This window comes from Solanum tuberosum, unplaced genomic scaffold (assembly GCF_000226075.1).
Source record: "Solanum tuberosum cultivar DM 1-3 516 R44 unplaced genomic scaffold, SolTub_3.0 scf00009, whole genome shotgun sequence".
Taxonomy (NCBI): Eukaryota; Viridiplantae; Streptophyta; class Magnoliopsida; order Solanales; family Solanaceae; genus Solanum; species Solanum tuberosum.
The window spans coordinates 3,806,003-3,818,618 of record NW_006238935.1 but is presented as its reverse complement, the minus strand read 5'-3'; the positions used below and the strand labels follow the sequence as shown (position 1 = coordinate 3,818,618).

General features: G+C 35.5%; 1 pseudogene; it reads right to left on the bottom strand.

Moving 5' to 3' along the window:
* Positions 1–2,538: 2,538 nt before the first annotated feature.
* Positions 2,539–8,778, bottom strand: LOC102594492 (histone-lysine N-methyltransferase ASHH1-like; annotated as a pseudogene).
* Positions 8,779–12,616: the final 3,838 nt, after the last annotated feature.

Below are 12,616 nucleotides of genomic sequence, written 5' to 3'. Positions count from 1 at the left end.
GCACTCTGCCCCATACAACTGTGTAGGTCTAACCACCACTCTATCACATGAAGCAGAGGTGGAGGTGACCCAAGGTACTTGAAACTTCTTCCCTTGAGTATGACTTGTTAATTGAACTTCAATTCCACCTCCACTTCATGTGATACTTCATTTGAACTTCGACTCCAAGTACTCAATTTTAGCGCTTAACCTGAAACTTTTGGATACTAGGGTGTGTCTCCAAACTTCTAACCTATCATTAAATCCACCATGGGTCTCTCAATCAATACTATGTCATCTGCGAATAATACACACTAGACACATCCACATGAATATGTTGCGTCAATTCGTCCATCACTAAGGCAAATAAAAATGGGCTAAGGGTTGATCTCTAGTGCAAACCCTATCATGACCGAGAAGTGTTTTGAGTCACCTTCAACCATTCTTACCTAGCTCTTTTCTCCATCGTGCATGTCCTTAAATACTCTAATGTAAGCCACACATACACCTCTAGACTCCAAACACCTTCATAGAACCTCCTTAGGATCTTTATCGCGTGTCTTTTCTAGGTCAATAAACACAGCGTTTAGGTCCCTCTTCCTATCCCTATACAACTCCAACATTCTCCTTATAAGATGGATAACTTTTGTAGTTTTCCCCCCTGACCTGAACCCAAATTGGTTCTCGGAGATAGGCACACCCCTCCTCATCTTTACCTCGACCACCATCTCCCACACTTTCATAGTGTGGCTTAGTAACTTCATACCCCTATAGTTGTTGCAGTTTTGAATATCACCCTTGATTTTTGTACAAGGGGATCAATGTAAATACCGGTATATTTGTGTACGCAGTAAGAACTCAAGGATCACCTCAAAATTGTGTTTCAAACACTGCAATAACAGTAGCCTTAGGCCAAGTTCGTTAGGTGTGAATTTTTTACTAGATTTGATGACACTTTTCGAGGATGTTGTATCTAAGGATGGGATTATCGTGGATAATAAAAAGACAGTAGCAGTTCAAAAATGGCCAAGACCTACGAGATTTATACAATGAAACCAACAAGATTTATACAGACCACAAGAGGCTGAATTTGTTATCCAGCTGAAAGATTTGATTCTTCAATTTACAATGATGAATAAAATTACTCAATGACTACGTAGAATTTTACCATTCGGTGTCATTCAGGTAAGAAAATGATGCGTCAGATTCATTAAGAAGGAAATCCATGGGATATTTGGCTCATATAGCTCCTGCAAAGAGACTTTTGGCCTAAGATATGCATAAACTTGAGGATATAAGTATCAAGTTTAGTGTGAGAAACTCAAAGACATTGTTGGCTTATGTTCAAGCCAAGTTTGTAATGGTAGAACACATCAAGGCCACCTATACATGAATTAAATTTTCCGACTCCATGAGGTTCCAGTGTCCATCATATGTGACAGCGAATGACTGTTTACTTCATGCTTTTGGAAATATTTTCAATACATGAGTAGATCTTAGTTCCATATTTTATCCGTAGACAGACGGAAAATTTGAGAATACTATTAGATGACATGTTAAGAGTTTGAATTCTTGAATTCAAATGTTTATGTACCATTAGCAAAATTTTCCTACGATTATGACTTTTAGTCAAGCATTCAGATGGCTCAGTATGAAGCCTTGTATGATAGGCAATGTCATTCTTTCATCAGATAGTTTGAAATTGGTGATGTTAATGTATTGGGACTAGACTTGGTATAGAAAGCTCTGGACAAGGTCTAGCAAATCAGACAGAGGATGCTCACAGTTCAAATAAGATAAAAGTCTTATGCGGATAGGTGAAGAAAAGACTTAGGGGTCGTTTGGTACAAAGATTAATAACGCAGGGGTTAGTAATGCAAGTAATGCATGGATTAGTAATGCAGGGATTAGCAATAGAGGGTTTATTTTATATCAAGTATTTGGTTAATTGTTTCCTACCTAATCTTGTGTTTGGATTAAAACTCTACAAAAAAGTTTCTTTTATCTTTAATTTGAACTGTGACCATCCTTAAGTTTAGGTCTTTGCTAACATCTTTTTATTTTAAAACTCCTAGAGTAGCAACGTCAATCATTTTTAATAATGTCATGAGTAGCATTCTTTTTCTCTAAAATACCAATAAGAATTGCTTGGAACACTAGCTCCTAAGTGTTGGTCATGATCCTAAATTGGGTCGTGACATGACAATACAAGGAAATAAATTTGTGTAAATGAGAATACCACCAAGTAAAGGGTATATTAGCTCTATTGATAATTCAGAAGCAACAAAAAACTACAAAATAAATGGAAATAATAAATATAAGCAAAAGTTCACATTAAAAGCTAAAAGGTAGTTATCACAAAATCCTCCACAGACCATAGGACAAACAAAATCAATTTATAATGGTACAACATCTATTTCTCATTGTTCTAAAGCTTTACTTCTATAAGATCGTCAGAATCTTGTATTCCACCGTTATCATTATATTGTTCATTATCATCTTCCTCCGCTTCATCAACTAGCTATGATTGTTGCATTCTATGATTGTTGAAGGAAGTGACTATTCAATAGCTTCACCTTCTTCCATATCTTCATCTTTATCATCACCAATATTAGTCACATCCGATTGAAGTAAATCCTGACGTTTTTGTTCCTTCTTTACATCAACATATTTCTTCATTTCTTCCATTACAGCATCCGTCGTTGTTCACACCATGAGACCTCCCTGCAAGTACAAATGAGGTGTTGTTTGTGACGAAAGATTCCGCCATTAGTAACTTTTTAACAAAAGTTACACTGAATTGCGGCCTTATTGGTCTCACTTGTTCTCTTCCCATATTTTCAACCTAGGTCAGCAGTTTTTAATCGCTGTTAAGATCAAAGAAACATAATCAACAAGATAAAAAAAGTAATTGAAGTAACAAGGATTAGTAAAAATGAATAATAAGATACTATGAAAGTACTAAATGAATAGAAGATGAGAAGGGGAGAATAACACACTACTACCTACTATCCTTACACACATCAACCAAATATTTGCAAAGAAAGATCACCGATCAATTTAAACTCCTTCGAAGTATCTGTTAAGAAACTTTGGCATATATTTGGACTTGAACCGCTACTCTAAATACTCAAGGTAATACTCCCTCCGTATCCATTTTTAGACTTGTGACTAGTCTTAGACTTCACTTTTACATTAGGAGATGGACTTAGTATTATTGTGTTGCGAATGGCTACTGATGAATATATTACTTGTTTGGTTGATATTGATTGGTTCTATTGTTGATTCTGAGATAGGGGAAATTTTTGGATAGCGCTAAAGTGGAGGAAATCTGTCCGATTTTCTATTAATTATCAATAAGCATTGATTTGAACACTAGCTCCTAAGCTCCGATTGTGGTCCTAAATTGGATCGTGACATGAGAATACAAGGAATAAAAGTAAGAATGAGATATTTGACCTTCAACTTGGGGTTGCGCTGAGACTTCTTCTTGGTTGCGCTGAGACTTCTTCTTGGTTGCGCTATTAGTTGGTTCCAACTTGAACGTAGACCCCTCACCGTCATTCAATATCTTTGTGTGCTCATTTCCTCCACTAGTTCCAGAGATCACTGGGGTAGATTCATCATCTGTTGAGTCATAAACTGGAAGATCATCCACGATATATCTGCAGTAAGAAAGCCCGATTGAAATAAATATCTAAGAATTTGAAGGATATGAGTCTTAAGATTGTACAAACTACAAAAAACAAAGTTAAGCATTACCTATCATCCCCATCTTCCCAGACATGGCTGTACTCCTAACCAAAGATAAAAAATGGAACAAAAGAATAAGATATTAGACTGACAGATTCATATCGAATTTAGAAGCATATACCAACAGGTAGCTCTTTCCTCCCCTTTCTTTGTTATGTTTACCAATATGAGCACATCTACCACACTCTTTCGAATAAATTTCATTTGAATTACTAAGTTCTACTATTTACGTTAGCTGGGATTATCGTTCCTCTTCAGACAATCTCAAATGAACTGTGAAATCTATGTCCAGTGTTATAATTCAAAACTTCTTAAGATTGTGTATCAATGTCTCAGGATTAGAACACAGTGCTCTCATCCTGAAAGACAGTGACAATCGGTTTACATGCTAATTAAAAACACTTCAACAGTGAGGCTTATCAATATCAACAGGAAACAAAATCTATTGTCCCGTTGATCAACAATGTTTTAAATGAAAAAAGAGAAGAAGACATCTACTACAAAGACATCAATTGTTGTGCTATAAATTCAAACATAATAAGAAATAAGCATTTATCTTTTTATCAGAGAAATAAGATTTATCCTGAACGACTTTCCTTGTCAGCTTCAAATGCAACACACTGAGTTTGACAAGGATACACCATACTACAACATTTGACTTGCGGATTGTAGTATGTGATTAGAAAATTCAATCTATATGCATAAATCATTAGTCTGTTTGTTGTCTAAAATCTGGGAAGAAGGAACATGTGATATGATGCTACAAAGGGTATTCCAGATATAACAATTCATAAGAAACTTAAGTTACCCGGAATCGTCGAGACTTGGCACCCAAGATTAAGGAACAGTTTGCAACTCCACACAAACAATGAACATTTGCACCCCCGTACCACTCAAAATTATATTCGTATGTCAACTCCATTCCAACAGATATATCTTGCTTCACAAATATACCTACCCTTGTTTCCCCCGACACTATCCATTTACTTATTTCACAATTTGGATTGCTGTGAAATTCAGGAAGACACAGTATCAGTGCTATCAATAAACATCAATTAACCATAACAATATGTCACTACCTGACCAAGATAATTATCTTATTTGGCTTTTCATCAATTTGGCAACCGAAGTTCCAGCACTTACCATGAATGATTTATGAATCTTGCAAAACTTCCCTTCCAGGTGGAGTCAATGAAATCATTACCATCCATAGAAATTATGTACACGTCCTTGAGGTCTGCACAAATCATATGAAATTATAGTAGTGATTTGTTTATGTATTACCAACCATCTCTAATGTTGATAACTTACCATGAGATTCATAAGCCTGAGATCCTTTCTTTACTTCGTCAAATGATATCACTTCTCCACAGCATTCAATAATGAACTGCCCAGCCTATAATGTGAAGAGAGAGCAGCAATTAAGAATAGGCCATAAATACAGTTACTGCACAAAGGCCTCTAAGATATTCCACAGAAAGCTCGAATTTGATAGGCTCAGTTCTGGAATTTTTTCTTCACGTGATGATCAAAAAAAGAAAATCTTTTTATATATGCCGAAACTATGTTATAGAAACTAATGGTCAAAAAGAATTTAAATAGGGGTTGCTTCAGCAGAATTACCTTTATATTCTCATCAGCTAAAAGACCCCAACCTGAACAACTTAGTTTTTGCATATTCACATTTCTAGTTCGACTTGATTTTCAAAGTTCACCTCTCGAAAAAATTTATTCCTAGCCAAAATCCAGTGCGCCTTCTAGCCTTTTAAGCATACGGTAAAAAAGAATAACAATGAATAACTAAAAAGCGAAGATCAAGAAGAAAAGCTCGAGAAAGCAAAAGCAAAATCAAAATCAATTTTGGTACGATTTTACCTATGATTTTGGATTTTGAAAATACACTCATTTTTGCATTTGATATATCTAGATACATATTGAAGAGTTAGATCTATGAACTTATCTTGTTTTCTTTATTTAACATTTTTCTTAGTTTAGAGATTATTTTTCTATTCTAGTCTTGGAAGTCTCGGTGACATTTCCCTAGGGTAAAACGGAAAAAGTTTGAAGAGTTTAGATATAAACCTGCCCTTACCAATTATTTGAGGCATTGACTTGACTAAGAAAATTTTAAGACATAACTTTATGAAATTTAGAAACAATTCTTGAGGATATTATGGTCTTCTGTTGAGTACTTATGTTGAGTTTGTATTTATGGACAAAATATATGCATCTTGGAAAGTGGGTTCATCATTTTTTATAGGTGATATTGAGTCAACACATGTCTAGATTACTCTACTTTGTTCTTGCCATTGTAACAAACTAATTGGAAGTTGGGTTTGATTGATATTTTGTGAGAAAATGCAACTATGATCTCTATATTTTTACAGAAGGCTTCCTATTTCATTGGGGTGTGATTAAATACGGCTTTAGAATTAGTGGTTTATCTATCATATATGCTGAGGAATTGGAATCTCTGTTTGATTGAACTCGTTGTTCCAAGCAGTTGTTGTATGACATATTAGCACACCATTTAAGTCTCATTTTTTTATTCAAACTGCTTTGTAATATTTTACTTGAGCAGAGGGTCTATCAGAAACAATCTTTCTACCTTGTAGGGGTAAAGCTTATATGACTAGAGCTAACATCTCTTTTCTGTAAGTGTTGTAAGTCAGTTTATGACTTCCCCCTTAAGTCATTGGGATGCAGTTGTCTGTATTCTGCGATATATAAAGTCAGCTTCGAGTAAAGGCGTACTCTATAAGGATCAAGGTTACAAGCATATCATTGGATATACATATGTTAATTGGGCAAGATCACCATCAGATAGACGTATTACATCTGAATATTATGTTTTAGTGCAAGGTAATTTGGTATCGTGGTAGAGTAAAAAACAGAGTGTGATTGCTCATTCTAGTGCAGAAGCAGAATATCAAGCAATAGTTGTAGCAATCCATGAGCTAGTTTGGATTAAACAATTGCTGAGGGAACTAAAAGTTGAAGAAACCGATCAGATGGAACTTGTGTGTGATAATCTAGCGCACCTTCATCTCGCATCAAATCCAATATTTCATGAGAGGACTAAGCACATTGAGATTGATTGTCACTTTGTCAAAGAAAGATAATCTCAAGAGATATTGTTACAAAATTTGTGAAGTCAAGTAATCAACTTTTAAATTTCTTCACCAAGTACCTCACCTTTAGAGGTGGAGACTGTGATATGTTCATGGAATGTTTTTAAGAGGATCTCACCTCCTCTAAATCGGACAGTGAGGCTACCAAGGATCATGAAAAGATATATCCATCGATTGAATACCCCTTATGGATTATCTGGACACAACAACCAAGCACAACCTACCTCCAAGGAACCCCTCCAATCCGGGAAGAAGCTCTAACATTACAATCAAAGTTGCCACAACCAATATTCAAAATCAAATAAACCCTACAACTAATGTTTCCAATGTTTAGCTTCGTATCATGGAATATTAGGGGAATAGGATCCAATGGTTCCTTGGAAAGATTACTCCTCTTTAAACAACAATTTCATTTTCCTGTCCTCTGCCTACAAGAACCTATGGTTGCTTGTGAAAAAATGGATAAATTTAGAAGAAAGCTTGGTTTTCATCAGGCCTACAACAACAATTCTAACAAAATCTGGATCCTTTGGTTGAATGACATTGATGATGAGGTCATTCATGATTGGGAGCAACATGTTTTTCTCAAAGTTTTTCATAATGTTGGCCAAATGTTTTTCCTTTCAGTTATCTATGCCAAATGCACAGAGCTGAGGACAAACCTATGGGCAGAATTGAGAGTTGTAGAAAACATTATCCAAGACCCTTAGGGAGCAACAGGCGACTTTAACGTGGTGGTATCCAGTGATGAGAAATTTGGAGGAAGACTTCATAGAATGGAAGAAACTCTTCATTTCATTGAATGCCTTAATGAGTGTGGTCTTCAAGATGCAGGTTTCTCAGGTTCTAAATATCCTTGGTGCGACAGTAGAGACCCCCCTAACACTATTTAGGGAAGATTGTATAGACTTGTCTATAACTCTTTATGGTATGATATGTATAATGCTACTAATTTTACTCACTTATCCAGAACGTGCTCAGACCATGCTCTACGTTTGGTTAAGATGAATAATGATACTCCTCCCACTATCAAATACTTCAAATTCTTGAATATTTAGGAGGATCACTCTGACTTCTTGGATATAGTTCAAAACTCTTGGAATGAAGAAGTCAATAGGAACCCCCTGTATATCCTTCACCAAAAAATCAAGAAGACTTGCAAAGCTATGAGTTCTTGGTCTAGATAGGATTTTGGGGACCTCTACGAAGAACTTAAGAGACTTGAAAGCCAAATTCAAGCTCTTGAAGACAATAATGTAACCAAAAATACCGGAGATAACAAGAGAGATCTCTCTAGGCTCAAGGCCGAATTCACTAGATTTCTTAAGCTTCAAGAGTCTATCCTCAAACAAAAGCTAGGGTCAAATGGCTTGAAGGAGATTCCAACACGGCATATTTTCTCAACATCATCAAAGACAGGAGAAAAAGGTCGAACATTAGGAAAATTATGGATGAACACAACAACTGCCTCGAAGGAAATGACAAAATTGTTGAAGGGGCTATTAGATTTTACAAGAATCTCTTTACTTATGAGTAATGACAATACTAACCCTGATTATAGCTCCCTTTATATTCTTCATTGGTGCATCACAAAAGAGGACAATGACATGTTTTGCACCCTTCCAACACTCAAAGAACTTCAGGATTGTGTATTCTCTCTAGATCTCGATAGTGTTCCTGGATCAGATGGCCAAAGTAGGCCTTGGGGGAAAGTAGCTTTGTCAAAGGCACAACCATTACTGGAAACATTCTTCTTGCCCAAGAGATTATTAGTGATATTGGAAAACCTAACAGAGAGGGCAATGTAGTGATGAAACTAGATATGACTAAAGCTAATGACAAAGTTTCCTAGACTTACCTCTGCCTTGTTCTTAGGCATCTTGGTTTCTCTGAGAATTGGGTTTACCTTATCCATAATTATATCTCCAACAACTGGTATTCTATAGTGGTAAATGAAGGTTGTCTTGGTTTCTTTAACTCTTCTAAAGGTTTGAGGCAAGGAGATGCTCTTTCCCCCTTTCTTTCATCCTGAGCGTTGAATTGTTGTCTCAAATTCTTAACAATCTGCATAATCACACTACTTACAAGAGTTTTTATATGTGCAATAATAGTCCTAAAATTAATCATTTAACTTCTGCTGATAAAACCATTAATTTTTGCGATGGTAGCAAGAGATCTATCAAACTAATCACTGACATTGTGGACAAGTATGAACAAATATCAGGTCAACAGATCAACAAGAACAACAATATCTTCTCCGTGAAATCCAAATCTAGTCTTATCATCATCAATAAACTAAAAATATACACTAGCATGAGATATCAATAATTCCCATAAAGTAACTTGGGTGTCCCCTTATCATTGGAAAGAAGAAATTGGCTTACTGAGACATTGTCAATAAGGTTACTAATAGAATTAGAGGTTGGCACACCAAATTGCTATCTTAATAAGACATATTATACTAGCTCTCCCTACTCATCTTCTGAGTGCTATCAACCCTACTAAAGGTACCCTTGAGCTAATTGAAAAAATCATTGCAAAGTTCTGTTGGTCTGCATTTGATTCTGGAGGAAAGCATCACTGGATTGCATGGGATAATTTGACTTACCCCTTTGAAGAAGGTGGTGCTAATTTTAGGAAAATTGCAGATGTTTGTATGGACTTCAAGGCTAAGCTATGGTGGAACCTAAGAACCTCTTCTTCTCTTTGGGGAGATTACATGAAGGCTAAGTACCTCGAGAATCAACACCCTATAAAGACTCAATGGTCCTCTAGCAACTCTCAAAATTGGAAAGTCATCTGTGAAGTTAAGTCATTGGCGGAGCAATATATTTACTGGAAGGTTGGAAGAGGAGATGTTGATTTTTGGTTTGATAAATGGTCAGCTCTAGGACCCTTGCACTTGATCTACCCCAATAATTAAGGGCATATCTCTATCAAGCTAAACATTGTTCTTACTAGTAATGGTGAATGGAGCTGGAATTTGTTCCAAGTAGAGCTCCCGAATGATCTAAAGAACAATATCATCGACTTGAGGATTATTCTCAACGACCTCACAAATGACAAAAGCTATCTGGGAAAACACCAATTCTGGCCACTTCGCTCTCTACTCTAGTTGGGATATTATTAGAAAGAAAAGACACCACAACAATTCCACCAACAAGATCGGGAATAATAACATTACATTTAAAATGGCATTCCTTACACGGAGAGCTATTTATAGCAGGCTTCCTATTGATGAGAAAATGGCTAAGTAGGGCATCAATATTATCTCGGGATGTCATTGTTGTGCTGCAACAAATGAGAACAACAACTTGGAAACAGTGAATCACCTATTTTGTTAGGGTGAACATGCTAGAAAAGTGTGGTGTGAGATCATAGGCCCACTGGGAGTGAAACTCACCCATAGGTCTCTAAAAATTCGCATCCTCAATTGGTGGAATACTGTTACAAAGAACCCCATTGCTAATTTTGTTATTCATGCTCTCCCCCCAATAATTTGTTGGGAGATATGGAAAGCAATATGCTCTAATGAATTTGATGCTATTAAGCCTTCTGTATACAGATCTAAAGCTAACATTCTTTTTACCATTGTGCAAATTACTAAGAAGAAATTTGGAAAAGCTAACATTGTAGAGTTTTGGAGAAATATACACTACATTTTGGATGCCGAAATTCATCACCACAGAACCACTACCATAGTTCAATGGATAAAACCTATGTCTGTAAAAATCAACAGTGATGGTAGTTGCATTCAAGGCAGTTCTGGTGGAGGTGGTTTGATCAGAAACTCGTGGGGAAACCTCATGTTTGCTTACTACATCAATTAGGACCGGGTACGAGCAATAGAGGCTTCTCTAATGTCTAGGTTGAAACAGACTCCATGATGTTAACTAGATGTATTAAAAGAGAATGGAACCCATCGTGGAAGATCAATGGTATGGTTCAAGATAACAGGAAATTAATTGAAGAGCATGGTTACTATTGCTTTAGGGAGGCTAATAAACCTGATGAAAAAATTGCCACCTTGAATCATGGCATTTTTAGGAGTTCTTTCCAACTCTTTTTTGCCCCTTCCCAAGTAAGTTAGAGGTATCTGCAATATGGATAGATGGGATTTCCCAACCTTTAGCACTAAATCAATGTAACTTGTCAATTTTATTTACGAGCCCTCCTTAATTGTATGCCTGTGTTCAGTTAGATTTTGAGCTAATTTAGACACCCCCCCACTCCCCCTTTTCTCGTGGCACTTAGTAGAACGGTCCTACACTGTTATTACCCCTTATCATGTCAAAGTTTGGGATGCCAAACTCAAGGTTGTACTTTTGCCCATTTCAATGATCAAAGTTGGAATTTTTTTTAAAAATAATTAGGAAAGGTAATAATAGCATGACAGGACTTTTTTGAGCTTATCATAAAAGTTCTAAAATACCACTACTTTCACTCTTTCTCAACACATGATTGTAACACAAATTTGGTGCAATATCCATAAAATTTGTTGTAAATTTAGAAATCGATAAGACCTTGGTAAAAGTATACTAATAAAGAGAAACAACAGAGTAACATTCAACTAATTAAGAGAACTATCTACTTTACCTGATTTCTGCAAGTCTCACCACACTGACATATCCCGGTGTACATTCAATGTTTGTTAATAAATTCAAACATCTTCCAACACATGCACTATTAGGATCACTTGCATAATACTTGCATTCACATATAGCAATATCCTCTTCTCTCTATTTCTTATGCATGTAAGACATTAGAAAATTGCAATTAAAATTAACTACCTAAAGCCAAGATCAATAATAATAGAAAATCATTCAACTCCAACTCAAAGTCAACTAATCAAGGTATGCATCATTTAGGACACAACTTTTCTGTCTACTTTTTGGTGATTTTTAGGATTCAAGTTAAAACATTAGAAGCTTCAACTTTGGAAGTCAAAAAGCTATAAACTACATAATAAGAAGTAGGACACAAAAACTTTTTTAAGGAATGAAACAAGAACTTATTTGTCTTTCACAAAAAGAAACTATTTTTTTGTGTCTCATCTTATAGAACAAAGAGAAAAAAATGAAACATAAGCATTATTCAACATTAGTTTCAACTCACAAAAAGTTCTTCCTTTTAAGCTTGACCAGATAATCACAATCCGCAGTTCAAATTTCTTCTTTACTCATTTTCTTGTCATTGAATTCATAATCCCACGGCATCCTTGGCACAACCTGGAAAAAGATACAATGTTTATCGAAGTTTAATCTCTTTTTTTATTAGTAATTTTTTGAAAGCTTTATCTTAGAAGTGAAAACAATGGCAATAACCAATCTCTTTTTTTCAGAAAAAAAAAATGGTAATGTTAACATAATGCAATAACCAATCTCTTTTGCATAGTTATAGTATCCAGATCTTAGATACGCAAACTAACGGTATCGACCATAATCAATATGTCATCCAAGTGGTACTCACAATTGCAGACAGCGTAACAATAATTCAAAAGTATAAGCAACAAGTGTATGAAAATGAACTTCAAAGTTTAAGGATTATCAAAAGAAAGAATGCAATTAACTGGCAGGAAAATCATCATTAAAAGAAACAAAGAAAGGCTTTGAACTTACTTTCACCATAAAAATTCATTTTGAGTAATATGCATAAATAGTGTTACTCCTTCGGGAAGTTGGACCTTCAAAAAAAAAGTTGAGAATTCATCATTACTTGATGTAAATTGAATGGCATATTGTAATGCAAAATCA